Source organism: Tupaia chinensis, unplaced genomic scaffold (genome assembly GCF_000334495.1).
Source record: "Tupaia chinensis unplaced genomic scaffold, TupChi_1.0 Scaffold149696_1, whole genome shotgun sequence".
Classification (NCBI taxonomy): domain Eukaryota; kingdom Metazoa; phylum Chordata; class Mammalia; order Scandentia; family Tupaiidae; genus Tupaia; species Tupaia belangeri.
In genome coordinates this window covers 239,850-256,372 of record NW_006209541.1, presented here as the reverse complement: position 1 = coordinate 256,372, position 16,523 = coordinate 239,850, and the positions used below count along the sequence as shown (strand labels likewise).

The following is a 16,523-nucleotide window of genomic DNA, read 5'->3' as shown; positions in this document are numbered from 1 at the left end:
ACAAAATAAATCAAATAAATGTTGGCATACATGAATAAATATAAGCTGATCCTTTATTTAATATATTTTATTTTAATTTATTTTATACACTCAATCACTATATATCACTTAGCTTGTAAAGTGAATTTTCCAAAATGAATACACTTCATACCGGTTCAGTTGGGGATACTATACATATTAACATCAACAGATAGTAATCCATTTCTGTGTCCCATAAATGTCTTGCCTTTCTATTTTTCTCCTTACTGTCTTTCCTCAGATTCTCTTCCTTCTCCTTCCCTCTTCCCACACTATATCCAGTATCCATAACCATTTTCCATGTTTCTATATCCTCTAATTTTTCCACTTCAGCATAGAGTGTGGACAGTTGTTCTATGGTTAAGTGTCCCTCTCTCAATGCCTGGCTTGCTTTACTCAGCAGTAAATCTACCATATTCATCCACTTTTTATTAAAAGCCAGAGTTTTGTTTGTTTGTTTGTTTTAATGGTTGAGTAGTATTCCCATAGAGTATATGTGCTACACTTTTTCAATCTATTCTTCTGTTCATGGATATTTGGGTTGTCTCCATGTCTTAGCAATTGTGAATAATGCCACGATAAACATAGATGTGCAAGCATTTTTCCAATTAGGCGTTCCCCTGTCCTTTGGGTAGATACCCAGAAGTGGGATTACTGGATCATATGGTAGTCATAGTTGTAGATCTTTGAGTAATTTCAGTATTTTTCTCCACAGTTCCTGGACTAACTCACATCTCCACAAGCAGTGTAGGAGAGTTCCCCCTTTCACCACAGCCATTCCAGCACTTATCATTTTTTCTTTTTTAATCTTAGTCATTTTGACTGGGATTAGGTGATATCTCACTGTGGTTTTGAGCTACATCTCCCTTATGATGAGAAATAGTGGGCATTTCCTCATATGCTTTTTGGCTGCTCATATGTATCTTCCTTAGAGAGTTCTTTTCTCAACTAATTTTCCTGTCTTTTAATTGAGTTTTTTTGGTTGTTTTTGTTTGTTTGTTTTTGTTTGTTTTGATTTGTTTTGGGTAAACTGCTTGAGTTCCCTGTGTATTCTGGCTATAAGTCCCTTATCTGAAGCATAATTTACAAAAATATCCTCTCATTCAGAAGGTTATTGAGTCACACTAATTACTGTGTCTTTTGTTGTGCAGAAATTTCTTAATCTGATGTAATCACACTTGTCTATTTTTGCGACTATTGACTATGCTTTGGGGAAGCTTACTTAAGAAATCTTTGCCTACCCCAGTGTCTCCCAGAGTTTCCCCAGTGTTTTCCACCAGTAGTTTCATAGTTTGAGGTATTAGGTATATATCTTTGATCCCGCTTTGCATTGATTTTTGTCAATGGTGAGAGGTGGGGGTTCAGATTAATTTTTCTGCAGGTGGATATCCAGCACCATTTGCTGAAGAATTTTTCCTTTTTCCACTGGATCGATTTGTACCCTTTGTTAAAAATTAGTTGACTATATGTTTTGGGGTTTATTTCTGGAATCTCTAAACTGTTCCATTGGTCCACCTGTCTGTTTTTGTGTCACTACCATGCTGTTTTGATTAACCATATTCTTTCTTCTTGCTAACTATTCTTTTTTTAAAAATTATTCTATTTAAAATTATTTATTATTTATTCATTTGTTTATTTAAATTTGTCCAGAGAGGGACAGAGTGAGAGAGAGCAAGAGAGAAAGTGAGAAAGTAAGCTGCCAGGTCCAGGACTCAAACTACAGTCGGCCATGTGGGAATCCATCACTTTTAACCACCATGCCACCTGCCTGCCCCAAATGAGAAAGCAAGCCACCAGGTCCAGGACTCGAACAGTGGTCAGCCACGTGAGAGTGTCCAGCACCTTAACCACCATGCCACCTGCTGGCTCCCTTGCTAACTATTCTACAATCTATTTGAGGTCATGGGCCACCTCTCTGTTGTTATTCTTTGCATTGTATCACACCATGATCTATACAGAAAGAGCTCAAGAAATACTTCAGAGAACTTTTATTGAAAGTTTATTTATTCCATGAGTGAGGAAGAGAGAGATCTACAAATACAGTTCCCCATCAGGATCTCAATGCCACAATGTACCCTCAGCTTTAGTCATCCCTAGAGCATGAGTATGCTCATGTCTAACATACTGTGGAAGGTCTCCAGATGCAAACTGGCATCCTTCCCATGGGGATCTGTCTTTCAGAGCACCATGTTTTATCATTGATCTACTGTGTTTTTTAAAGTCAGAATCTTGCCATGTCATAATCTTCCTGCCTCTGTCTCCCAGCTGGGAGATGCATATCACCATGCCTGGTTCTATGTTTTATTACTTTGGTATTCATAGAATAATATTGATCTATTAAATGTCCATTGTTGCATATTCCTATTTTAACTCTTTTTTTTTTCTGTGAACACATAAATCAAGTATTCATCCCACTTCTACTATCCACTTGAGTTCTTGGTAATCTGTGGTTTTATGAAGTGTCTGATTTTACATTGCCTTTAATTACCATCAATTAAAAGCTCCTTATTTTTTTCTTTCAACAAAATCAATCAAAATCCGGATGTACTTGTTTGATAAGTAAGACTCTGAGTCTTAACAGTGAACATGAAAACTCTTTATATGAGAGAATTTATATGAGGAATAGTTTTGATACTTCTCTGTAAGACACATCATTAAGGAAGCCTGTAATTCATCAGCAGAGAATCTCTGGGGAAGTAGAGCAAAGATGGCTTTGTGTGCTGTGATTTGCACTTCCAAGTCTCAAAAGGAGCTGTACCATCCCTTTCCTACTGCTTCATATACACATCACACTGATTGGTAATCACTGATCTACTTAGTTATCTGTTTCTTCTAGAGATCAGTGGTTTTCAAAGTGGTATCCAGACTGGTAGCATTTCGTCACCTGAGAATTTGCTAAAAATGAATATGATTGAGTCCTACCCCAGACCTAATGAATTAACCACTCAGAGACCAGAGCCAGAAATCTGTTATATGTATTGACAAGCTTGCCAGATGATTCTGATATACCTTAAAGTTTGGGAATCACTTCTATAGAGCATAAGCTCTTCGAGAGACTGCCTATAGGTTATTTAGCATGATATTTCTAGTGTCTAGTGCTTAACCTAAAGTACACATTCAGTAAATCTTTGCAAAAGTATGACTAGACAGTTGCAGCCAAGGCAGTACTGGTGTCAGGATGATGCTGCATAGTACTGGAGACATACAGGAGGCCTCAGGTTCAGACCTCAGGTAAGCCTAAATATGCCAAGCATGCCCATGATCCTGGCTAACTGGAAGCCTAGAGAAGTAGAGATCACAGTGTGATGAGACTTTATCAAGCATACGCTCTACTTCCTTCCCTGATACCATAGGTATGAACAAGGGTATATATGTGTGTGTATATACACACACACAAACACACACTCACATATACATGTACACACATACATATACATATACAGGTTGAGTATCCTTTAGTCAGGAAGCTTGGAATCAAAGCATTTCAGATTTTTTCAGATTTTGGAGTATTTACATGTATATGTAAAATGAGATATTGGACTGGCCTCATAGCCTAGTGCTTTAGGGAACTGAATTCCATGTGGCCAACCATGATTTGACTCCTGGCCGTAGACATGAAAACCATGCCTGAGGCACCAGCAGTTAGCATAATGACTATGTCGCTGGATTCCCATGTAGTCGACGGTGGTTCGAGTCCCAGACCCAGTGACTTAAACTCACGCCAGGTGCATGTGCATGCATGCCCAAGATCCCGAGAGGAGAATAGAGGAGAAGGGATTGCAGCATGGCCATCCCCCTGGGGGGTGATTCTCACTTTCTGTCTCTCTTTCTCTCTCTGTTTTTCTGGTGAGCACATGTGCCCTATGGCAAAAACCTGTAAAAAAAATGCCTGGCATGTTGTGTGTGTGCCTAAAATCCTGACAAGATGGAGAAATGGAGGAGAAGTGATTGTGTATGACTAGAGTGCTTCTCTTCCTGCCTTGCTCCTTGTCTCTCTGTCTCTCTCTGGTGAGTGTACATACCCTCTGGCAATTAAAAAATTAAGTGAGCTTTCTTGGGCATAGGCCTAAGTCCAAACATGAAATTCATGTAAGTTTCATATACACCTTATATACATAAATTGAAGGTAATTTTACATATTTTTGTATTGCAGCATATAGACTAATTTGACTCATCACATGAGGTCAGTTGTGAAAATTTCCACTTGTGACATATGTTGATCTTAAAAAGTTTTGGATTTTGAAGCATTTCTGATTCAAGGTTTTCAAATTAGAAATGCTCAACGTATACAATGTTATCTCTGTCAAGTTAGTCCTGAGGAGAACCATGTCTTGGTAATCTTATACTTTGCATCATTCCCAAACAAATCAGAGCCGAGTCCAGGAACCAGGTATTCTCTAGCACCTTCCTTTTCCCTTAACATTATGTTTTCTCACTCCCCACTTTTTCCTGACCAGGGGCATGTCTTTGGTTTCATTTCTTTCCAGATCTTACTCAAACTTGTCACCAAAGATGTTGACTGTCAACTAATGTGAGGGCTGATAAGTTTTAGCCTTCCCTGATATGTTAACCTTTAAAAGTCAAAAATTTTAATACTGAAGATCTTCAAGAGAAAAATGAATAAAATCACCTTTCTTTCTTTTGTTACCAAATAGTTACTAAGTATTTACTGCCAGACATTATTTTAGGTGTTTGGAATATACTACTGGACAAGGCACACAAAGGTGTCTTGCTTTAAGAAGCCTAGTTCCACAGGGGGTGGGTAGGAGTTAGCAGAGGGGAAAGGATAATGAACAACAAACACGTACGCGAATACATAAAACAATATATAGCAGGTGGTGAGCATGGTATGGAGAAGAACAGAGTGGAGCAAATGGGATAACAATGTTGAAATGATGGGTAATAAATGGATTTACAGGTCAGTGCTAAGGATTGTGCCCAAAGGGTTCTTGAAGCCTATTATTTTATTTTACCTTTTCTAAGTTCACCTTCTTTATTATTCCATCAAGTCTCTGGGCTTCAAATATAATTTATATGCAAATGACTCCAAAATTTATACTGCTAGTCTAGAGCTCTTCCATACTCCAGATATGTATATCCAACTGCTTTGTCATCTCCATTTAGATATATAATAAAAATTTCCAATTCAACTTGTCCAAAGCTTCCAATGGCCACTATCCTCCACCTCCACATTAAAAATTATGTTTCTCACAGGTTCCCATCTCAGTTAATGACAGCCCCATTCCTTCACTTGCTCAGGCCAAACCCTTGGGGTCTTTCTTAACTATTCCTTCCTCTCATAATCCTTTGTCTTCTTGACAGCAAATCCTATCATTTAAACTTTCAAAAATGTATCAGAACCCAATTATTATCACTGTTCTGTGATCCAGCCCTTATCCATCCTCAGTGTATCTTGGATTGTCACAGTCATTTCCTGAGAGTAATTTACTTTTATTCTCAACACAGCCTGTTTATAACATAGCAACTATGTGTTCCAATTACTGCAAAGTCAGTCTGTGTTTCTCTCCAATCAGTTCCCTCCACTGTGGGCTCCCCATCTTACTCTTCCTTCAGTCTGTCCTATGATGCCCTTCAGTATCTGGCCCTCATTGTTTCCCTGGAGTCAATACTTTTCACTTTCTTTCTGTAAGCATATTTTTATTTCATTCATGAGAGAAAGCACACACACACACACGAGCGGAAAAGACATCCTCCTCTTGACATGATCTCATTATGCCATAATCCCCTTCCCCTATCCTCCAGCTAACACACCTGGGATGTTTCAGGTCAACTCAGGAGCTGAAACAGTCAGCCATATGACATCCAGCACTGTAAAACAGTACACTACCACCTATGCCATGGAGGCTGGGCCCATCCCTTTCCATTGCTCATCTCATTCATTTTTCTCTGAACACTAGGTTCTCCTTTGTAGTCTTAAAATGTCCCAAGCACAATTCTACCTTTATGATTTTGTACTTGCTATTTCCTCTGCCAGGTATACTTTTGCTCCAGATATCCAAATGTCTCATTCTCTTCTCTCTTCTAGGTCTTAACTTCAATTTTGTCTACTCTGTGAGGGGTCCACTGAACCCAAAGACTCTGCCAAATTTGTAATTTCCACATCCCAACACTCTCTATCTTAATTTTCTCCATAACACTACACATTTTACTTACTAGTTTATTACCTCTCACACCATTTCCAGAATATAAACTACATGAAAGCTTTGTCTAAATTCATCACTGCTATGCTCTCTACTTAGAAAAGGACGAGGAATATAATGGCCATGCCCTTCACATCTGTAGCTCCTAGGACCAACACTGCATTAGAAATCCTATATATTTTACATCATTTGGTGCTCTTGACTAACCTGTGAAGTTGGGCTATTTTCTTTTCAAAATACGCAGGCTCATAGAAGTAAAGTGACTTGTCTATGGTTATGTATTCCCTACCAGTTAGACCTAGATTGTGAAATCTATCTCCAAATCCAACATCAGAACTTTATACTATTAGATGTGGACTAGTAATAACTTTGTTTTCTAGTTTCTGTATTCGATACTTTGCTGACCCTAGAGAAACTGCCCCTCCCGAGGCTAGCCAACTCCTAGAGATAGTAAACAATTCCCCTGGAAGTGTGCCTTAAGATGCAAACCACCACCTTTCTTAGCAGACTCACATTCTGGGTCATTATACCTCAAAGCTGGGTGCCAAATAGCTAGCAACTATCCCTATGCCTCAGAGTCTGCTGAAATTATTCAAACCAGCTAATTTTAAGCCAGCTTATCTGGCCTTGTTCTTTAATTCCCACAGAATCATAATGTGGCTTTTGCCCACCTTTTACCCTCACCTTCTCTGCTTGTCAACTGACCCGGGTGCCACCCCATGAAGTAGCCTGCCCCTCTTCTTGGGAGCTTTAAGAAACTATTTTATCAATGGCAACCACCTCTTAATCTGTTGGCCTCACCAATCTTAAATAATAATAAAGTCTAGATTTTAAATTGTACCTGGATGGTAAAATTTTAAAAAGTCTTACCTGGAAACTCTTTACTTACAAGAAGGTTAAAATTACTACAAAGTGACTATATCTTTCTCTCTCCTCTCTCTCTGTCTCTGTCTCTGTCTCTCTCTCTCTCTCTCTCTAATATCTTTCTCTCTCTTTTAACTTGCTAGAGGGTGAGTGTGCTTGCTGAAGAGAAAGAAAAAGTGAGAAAGCTCACCCCATAGAGGACGGCCATACTGCATTCCTTTCTCCTCCATTTCTCCCTCTTTTTGCTACTTTTGGAATTTTGGTAATGCACAGAACATATTATTTGTTTTTTGTTTCTTTTTTAAAGCTTCTTGGTTCAGGACTTGAACTATGCATAAGCCATGTGAGGGACCCATCACACCATTGGCTGGCCTCTATGTACACATCTAACCTTCTTGGAAACAGAAACTGTATGAGGAAGTCTTTGATGCCCACAGGATCTGGGACTTGAACTATGGAGTCGACCATGTGGAATCTAACACCATAGTTATAAATCACCTGCTGGCTCACATTTTAATTTTATTTTTAAAAATTATTTGTTTTATTTATTGTTATTATTTTTTAATTTACTATAGGGCAGGTGTGCTCACCAGAGAGAGAGAGAGACAGACAGAGAGAGGGAAAGTGAGCAAGCAAGTCACCAGGTCCAAGACTCAAACCGCAGTTGATGCCCATGTGTATGGATGCTAGAGAACCAGAAAGTGCAAGGGGTTGGAAAAGAAGTAATACAGGTATGAAAACAAATGTATGTTTCACAAAGTTATAGACATAAGGAGGAAGAGAAAAGGAAATTGCATTTACCAAGCACCTAGTGTATGTTGTAATATGTTATACTAGAAGTTTTCTATTATTTTAGTAAATCCTCATGAACACTTTGAGAAGTAGGTATTATTGCCATTTTATAGAAACCAAACTAGGAATCCAAAAATTTAGTTAACATTCATATTCTTTTTTTTTTTTTTGGGGGGGGGAGAGGTTTTTGCTATAGAGTACGGGCACTCACCAGACAGACAGAAACAGAGAGATAGAAAGCGAGAAATCACCCCCCAGGGGGGATGGTCATGCAGCAATCCCTTCTCCTCCATTCTCTTCTTGGGATCTTGGGCAAGCACCCACATGTGCCCAGCGTGAGTTTAAGCCACCAGGTCCGGGACGCAAACCGCGGTCGACTACATGGGAGTCCAGCGACATAGCCATTACGCTAACTACTGGTCCCAACATTCATATTCTTAAAGATAGGCAGAAGCCATCAGGTATATATCTGGGCACAGCTAATGCTCTTCTTTTCACCCACCAAGTTGAGCCATGGCTGTGCATGAGGTTAACTGGTATCATTAAAAGGATTAATATAAGCTTTATTTTTTTTAACATGACCTCTACCTGTTTTTGTTGTTGTTGTTGTTTTGTTTCTTCATTTGTGTACTTCTGAGTTTCCTGGGGTTCTCATATCCTCAAGAGATCCAAAACCTAGTCTCAGTCTTTTTTACTGAACACCTCTTGTTGCTTTTCTCTTTGTTAACAAATCTAAGCTCATACACTGTACTATTGAATTGACAGATAGAGCTAAGGTAGGAACTGTCTTAAAAGGAAGTTTCTTTTGATAAATTATGTTAAGATGATTGATTGGCTTCTCCAGTGAAGATGCTGCCACCACCCTCCTTCTTGACTTAGATAAAATTAAGTAGTTTGGTGTGAAACTGTCACATGTTCAGCCTTTTTATCAGCATCCCACAGGACCACTTTCATTTGAAGATATCCCCCTGTTTTGTTTAATAATGTATATTTATTTAGCAGGGAAATAGACCTTCTAGAGTCAGGTAAATTGACAGGGATATTAACACAGTATGACTTAGAATACAAGAAAAGAGGAAAGATTTTGGATACATAGAGTGTAAAACAATTCAACAACCTCCATATACTAGGCATTTCATCCAGCTGGTTTCGTTGTCTAGAAATGGCTACATCTTCATTGGACTATGGCCCTATGCAAAGTTACCACTCTTTATTTCTTCATATCTTAGGTGAGTATAATGATAATATCCTCAGATAGCTGTGCTAGGTGCAAAAAGGATGTCGTAAAGTACTAAGTATTGAGCCTTTGTAGAATAGTATTCAATAACTACTAATAGAATGGATCATGAACTGATCTGCCCATTCTCAAGTTTTGATTCCACCACTCATTAGCTCTGTGACTTTGGCAAGTTTCTAACCACTCTGTATTTTTCATGCTTCAATTTTCCCATAAGTAAAATAGGGCCAAATAAAGCAATAACCTCATAGCATTGTCATGACTGAAAGTGCTAATGCACATAAAGCATTTGGACTTACACTGGAGATCTACATGACTCACTATGTAATGCTTTTGCATTTTTAATTAAAATGTCATTCACATAACATAAGATTTGCCATTTTGAAGTCTAAAATTCACTTATCTTAGGTAATATACAATATTATGCAATTATGACCACTATCTAATTCCAGAATATTTCTATTGCCCAAAAAAGAAACATTGTGCCTATTACCAATCATTCCAGATTCCTGTCTCTTAGCCCATTGCAAAAAATAATCAACTTTCTGTTTCTATTAATTTGCCTGCTCTGGACATTTGCTATAAATGGAATCATACAATACGTATTTTTTTGTGTCTGACTCCTTCACTTCCCAAAAGGTTTTGAAAGTTTATTATAATATGGTTTATAATTATAGTTTTCTACAATAATCATTTAAATCAGACTAAAAAGTATGAATTTCAAACAAATAATACATTTATACTACCTCTTATAATATTTGCCTATTTAGTAACTATTACTATTTGTTCTTATATCTTCATGTGGATGAGTTACTTTCTAGTGTTCTTTCATTCTTTGTTTCTGTTTTGTTTTATTTTTGTTTTTGTTTTTGTTTTTTGGGTTTTTTTTTTTCATTTTAACTTAAAGAATTCTCTATAACATGTCTTGTAGGAAAGATCTGCTGGTTACATATCCTCTTAGTTTTTATTTATTTGGAAATATCTAAATTTGTCTTTATTTTTCTTATTGTCACAGGGCATGTGTGGCTTCCCAGAGAGAGGTGGGGAGCTAAGAGAAATGGAAGAAAACTTTCTTCTACAGGCCATAGTCACAGCACAATCCATTTTCCTCCATTTCTCCATCCTGTCCGGATTTGAGGAACACTTGGACATGAGCTGGCATGTTTTTCAAGCTGCCAAGACTGGGATTCAAATTGCAGTAATTCATTTGGAATCTAGCTCCTTTATCCCCAAGGCTATGAAGCAGACTCTCCTTCTTTCTTTTTTTTTTTTTTTGAATATTAGAAAAATTTTATTTTCAATGTGATCGAGTAATATGATTAAGAAATTGTTTATAATTTACTGCTGATCTAAATTAACATTAACAAAATTGTAGTTATAACTCAAACTGACAAACTATTTCTAGAGAAAAACTTTTCTGTTTTATGCTATCATAATTTTTTCTATGGAGTATTAGCAAAGAATGTAAAGTTATATTATACCACGAATGATTAAAAGCAATGCTTCTAGTTAGTTTGAATAAGATGTACATATATAACTTAAAAAAAAAATTAGGGTTATTTTCTCTGAAAAGTTAGCTTGCAAATGAAAAGAAGAAACCCAAATCCACACAATAGCTATCTAAACCCAAATCTACACAATATGTAATAGCTATCCTCTTCAAAATTCTACTGTTCCATGTAGATACTTCTTCCATTAAAGGTATATGAGTTGGATCATTTTCCTATTCACTTTGCAACTTTGGAATTAAGTCCTTTAGTTTGCAGACCTCTTCACTCAGATCTTCAACATTACTAATGAGTTCTTCACAAACTGAATTAAAATTTCAGGGAGAAGCCCATTCTAGTACTATCTAGTGAGAATTTACAGGTAACTTAGCAATGATATTCTGTACAGCTGTTATTAAGTGGCCATATTGTTTGTTTAATTTTAGAAGAAAGTTGAAGAACTCATCACCACTGATTTCCAACTTTGCCACTTCAGGTAATTCTCCAAATTTTATCTCTTCAACCTCTAGTTCTTTAAGAGCAGCCAGAATTTTCTGCTGATCTTTACTAGTAATTCCATTCTTTGTAAACTCATCTTTCCTCATGGTCAACAGGTGTCTAAAAGTTATATCCCTTTCCTTTAATATCTCTGTCATATGTTCAAGTCCAAGACCATGTAAAAATATTTCCAGATCTCCAAATGCTGTATATGAACTAAATAAGTTATGTTTATCTTTATCAAAATCTGTTGTCAGTAATTTACAAATAGTCTCTTCTTTAGTTAGCTGTTGAAGCTTTCCTTCTACTGGATTTAAAGTCAAAGAAAGCAAGTTGAAGATCTCAAGATGTTTATTTCTTTTTGCAATCTCACTTGGTGTCTTTCCATCTTTGGTTTGTAGCATTTTATTAGCTCCAAGTTCAAGCAACTTCAAAACTACATTTTTATGACCTTGACGTGCTGCCCATGTTATAGCAGTATAGCCATTTTCATCCTGGGTATTAATTTCTGCTCCATGAGCAACAAGGAGAGCCATCTTGTGCAGCATACATGACTGGAGTCGTAAGTCTCCTACAAGGGTCATTTGGGTCAGAATTTCTTGAAAGCAGTAGCTCTACACGCTTCAGAATCTGTTCCTCTGAGTCACGAGTAGAGCACGCAGTTATCAAATAGTTTGCTTATCCTTATCAAAGCTTGCATTAGCACTTCTATCCAAAAGGACCCAAACAAGTTCTACAATGGCAACGCTGGCAGTGTACATAGGGGGAGTCCATCCATATCGAAAGCTGGAATCTACACTAACACCAGAATCTAGGAGCCCCTTGACCAACGAAATATCTCCAGTGGTCAGTGCTCTCTTAAATGTCTCATTCTTTTATTCAGCAGGTAATGGTCCTCTTAATTTCTGAGACTTGCGGTCGAGGTACCCAATCTCCCATCCGTCATCGTCGCTCTCGCTACTCTCTCCTCCACCGGCCACCGCCAGACCCCTCAGCACACTCACCGCCATGCCCACCTGGCAGCTCACCCCAGGCGCTGCGCCTCACCGTGCTGCGCCCCCGCAGGCCTCTCTCCTTCATTTTTGAAAGATACAGATTAGTTGTTCTGGATATAGAACTGTTAATTGACAGGTTTCATTTTTTCCTTCTACTCTTTGTATATGTCATCCCACTGCTTTTTATGTTTTCTGAGTAGAAATGACCTGCTATTATTGAGTATCCCTTATATGAATTATTAATTGGCTTAAGATATATCTAGGTGTAACTATCTTTGTGTTTACACTATTTGGAACTTATGGAACATCTTGAATGTATAGATAAACATGTAAGGAATTTTGGCCATATTTCTTCAAATTTCTTTCTCTCCATCCTCTCCTTTAGAGACTCCCATTATTCATACATTGGTGTGCTTAATGATGGCCTATAAATTCCTCAAGCTTTATTTCTTTTTTTTTTCTTTTCCTTTCTTTCCTTTTTTTTTTTTTTTTTTTTTTGAAAGAGAGATTTTTGCCATAGGCTATGTGCATTCACTGGAGAAACAGAGAGATACAAAGTGAGAAATCACCCTGGTGAAGGGCAGCCATGCTGCAAGCCCTTCTTCTCCATTCTTTTCTTGGGATTTTTCACACACACACACAAACACACACACACACACATGTGCCCAGTGTGAGTTTTAAGACTCTGGGTCTAGAACTCAACCATGGTTGACTACATGGGAGTCCAGTGACATAAACAGTGTGTCACTAAGCTCTATTTGGTTGCTGTTTGCATAATAGATATATCTTTCTTAATCATTCAAGTTCAACTTATTTGTTGAACTCAAACTGAGAGAAGGCATGTTTGAAGAGTAAGAGAAATGGTTCTCTTTCATCACGCTGATCTTCCCCCAAGACAGTACAATGCCACACACAGAGGATTCCATTGTATTCATGGTCATGGTTCATAGTTCTACAGTGGAAAAACTTAGGGGGAGACATTGAGTTTTTCCATTATTCTGGAACCCTTCACAGGAGGCCCACTCTTGTTTCATCCTATGCAAATCATTGGCAGGCTCAATAGGGTTAGAACCAAGGATCAGTTAGAAACAAAGAATAAGACTGGAGTGACTAACAAGTATGAATTTCTTGCCCATTGCTCTACAATTTGGTAAATGGAGGTGTCACAACAGACAGACTAGCCAACAACATCACACTGCAGAAAACATGGCCCACAGGTCTACTAGGCTTAAGTCCTTAGCCAGCTTCCCACACAGACCTGGTGCTCTTATTGTACCTTCTCCAGGTTGGAAGACAATTAAAATTCCTCAACAATTACCTGTGGTGGAAGCATCTGGCCTCTCCAAACCCCAGAAGTGGAGAAGTAGTCTAAGACCTGATGCTCTCATGAAGTTTTTTGAGACTAAAAAAAATGTGCAAGTCAGCAATTACTCATGGAAAGAGCATCTGTTCTCACTCAAACTCATCTCTCTTTATTAACAAAAATCAACTTGGGACCAGCAGTTAGCATAATGGTTATGTCACTGGACTCCCATGTAGTCAACTGCAGTTCGCATCCTGGACCCAGTGGCTTAAACTCACACTGGGCACGTGTGCATGCTTGCCCAAGATCCTGAGAGGAGAATGGAGAAGAGATTGCAGCATGGCCATCCCCCCAGGGGGTGATTTCTCGCTTTCTATCTCTCTGTCTTTCTGCTGAGCGCATGCGCCCTATAGCAAAAAACCTCTCAAAAAAAATTAATATGGATCAAAGATCTAACCTAATAACCTTAACCTATAAAACTACTGGTGGATAATGCAGGGGAAACTCTTGAAGACATCAGAGTAGGCAGAGACTTCTCAAATAAGATCCCCAACAAACAGGCAATACTCTTTAAAAAAGACAAGTGGAACTACATCAATTTAAAAAGCTTCTGCACAGCAAAAGAAACACTAATTAGTATGAATTGGCAACCTTTGGAATGGGAGAATATATTAGCAAACTATGTCTCAGATAAGGAACTGATAACCAGAATATACAGGCAAAAAATAAAATAAGTCAACTTAATTAAAAGATAGGCTAATGAGCTGAACATAGAACTCTCTAAGGAAGACATACAAACACCTAAAAAGCATATTTTTAAAAACGCTCTCAACATTTTTTATCATAAGGGAGGTGCAAATCAAAACCATGATGAGATACCACCTAACCCCATTATAGTCATTAAAAAAATAAAAAATGATAAGTACCAGTGAGGCTGTGGTGAAAAGGGAATCTTCTACACTTTCAGTGGAAATATAAATTAGTACAACCACTTTAGAGAACTCTATGGAGGTTCTCCAAAGACCTACAAACAGAACTACCATATGATCCAATAAGGCCACTCCTTGGTATCTACCCAAAGAATAGGAATACACTCAGGGACCAGCAGGTGGCGTGGTGGTTAAGACACTGGACACCCTGAAATGGCTGACCAGGGTTCGAGTTCTGAATCTCGTGGCTTGCTTTCTCACTTCCTCTCTCTGTCACTCTCATATTCTGTCTTTCTCAAATTAAAAGATAAATGAATGAATAAATAAAATAAATAATTATTAAAACAAAACAAAAGAATAGGAATACACTCAATCGGTAAAGTACTTGCACATCCACATTTATGGCAGCATTATTCACAAATGCTAATACATAAAATCAACCCAAATGTCCATGAATAGATTGATGGACTGAAAAAGTGCAGCACAAATACACTGTGGAACACTACTCAGCCATACAAAACAAAATTCTAGAATTTCACAGAAAGTGGAGGAATATGGAAGATTTATTGCTAAGTGAGGTAAGCCAGACTATGAAAAAGAAGCATTGCATGTCTTCATTCAATATATACCAAATGTTAGTAGAGAATCAAGAAGGAAAAAATGCAAAATATATAAGAAACAAGAAAAGTTACTTGTTGATGATAACATATGAATAATAATATTATTGATTAAGACAATATACAGTGTATTCTGCATGGGAAATCTCATTCTGTATGCTGTGATGATGAACAGTGAATGAGTGTAAAATAAATAAACTAAACTAAAATCTGTATCTATATCTATATCTATATCTATCTATCTATATATATACATATATATAGATAGATAGATAGATAGATAGATACACACACACACATATATACACTGAATGTCTGCACTCTATGGCAGAAACTGAAAGACAGGAAGATGTAAAAGCATGGAGACCAATTGCGGATACTAGAGACAGTGTGGGTGGAGGACAGGAAGTGGGGAGAGTGAGAGAAAGGGAATCAAGGGGGAAAAGAAAGAAAACATTTAAGGGACATAAAAATGGAAAATTATCTGTTGATGATAATGTGTATGATATCTTTAACTGGACTATTATACAGTGTATTCATGCTGGGAAAATTTATTTTGCATGCTGTAATGAAATATAATGATTGAATGTACAAAAAAAATAAAAATATGTGAAATCCATAAATCCTTCTATCTTCCCATTCCTGCCTATGAAAATGAGTTTTCAAACATATTTACTAAAGAAAAGCAGTCATTAGTTGGTAATATGAAAATGAAGAAGAGTTGTACAACCTGTTCTTAAACACAGGATATTTTTCTTCTTATCTTCATATTTAATTATTTTGTACTGATTGTTTCTTCAGGATTGAAGACTTTCCTTTTTTCCTTCAGTCATTTAAAGTTTTTTTTCAGTATTATGATTTGATAGGAATCTTCTAAAATTCATTCGTTTTACTGGAAATTCTTTCCATTTAAATGGATACAAACAACTTTTAGTTGCTTTTGAAAACATCTTTTTAGATAAAAGAGACATTTTAAAATTCTTCAAATACAGGGGTCAGCAGGTGGCATGGTGGTTAAGATGCTTTACTTCCACATGGTCAACTGTGGCTTGAGTTCTAGACCCAGCAGCTTGAAAATCACACTGGGTGCATATTCATGTATGCCCCAAGTCCTGATAGAAGACTAGAGAAGAAAAGAAGAGACCGTGCCATGGCCATCACCCTGGAGGATGATTTCCCTCTCTCTGTCTCTCTCTTTCTCTTTCTGAAGAGTGCATGCACCCTATGGTAAAACCAAAAAATAAAAAATTTAAAAATTCTTCAAATACACATGTGAACTGAATTGTTTCTTTTATTGACAATAAATTAATTTTTTCCACCAAATTATAAATGTATGTTCTATTCACATTCTCCTCTTAAAATTATTTTAAAATTATCATTATTGTCATTTTTGTAGTTTTTCTAAATTCCATTTTATTATTATTATTACTATTATTATTTTAAAACATTCTATTGCTATACAACATTTGGCTTGAAAAGAGAATTTACTAACATGAAATACACTTTGACCAGACCAGTTGAGGATACTGTACATCATGAACTGGTAATAAAACCATTTCTATGTCCCACAAATGTCCTGCCTCTCTTTATCTCCCTGATCTCCTTCCCTGTACTCTTTCTCT

The 16,523-nt window shown here is 37.2% G+C and overlaps 1 pseudogene; it reads right to left on the bottom strand.

Annotated features, from left to right (window-relative positions):
- Positions 1–10,628: 10,628 nt before the first annotated feature.
- Positions 10,629–12,067, bottom strand: LOC102502998 (ankyrin repeat, SAM and basic leucine zipper domain-containing protein 1-like; annotated as a pseudogene).
- Positions 12,068–16,523: the final 4,456 nt, after the last annotated feature.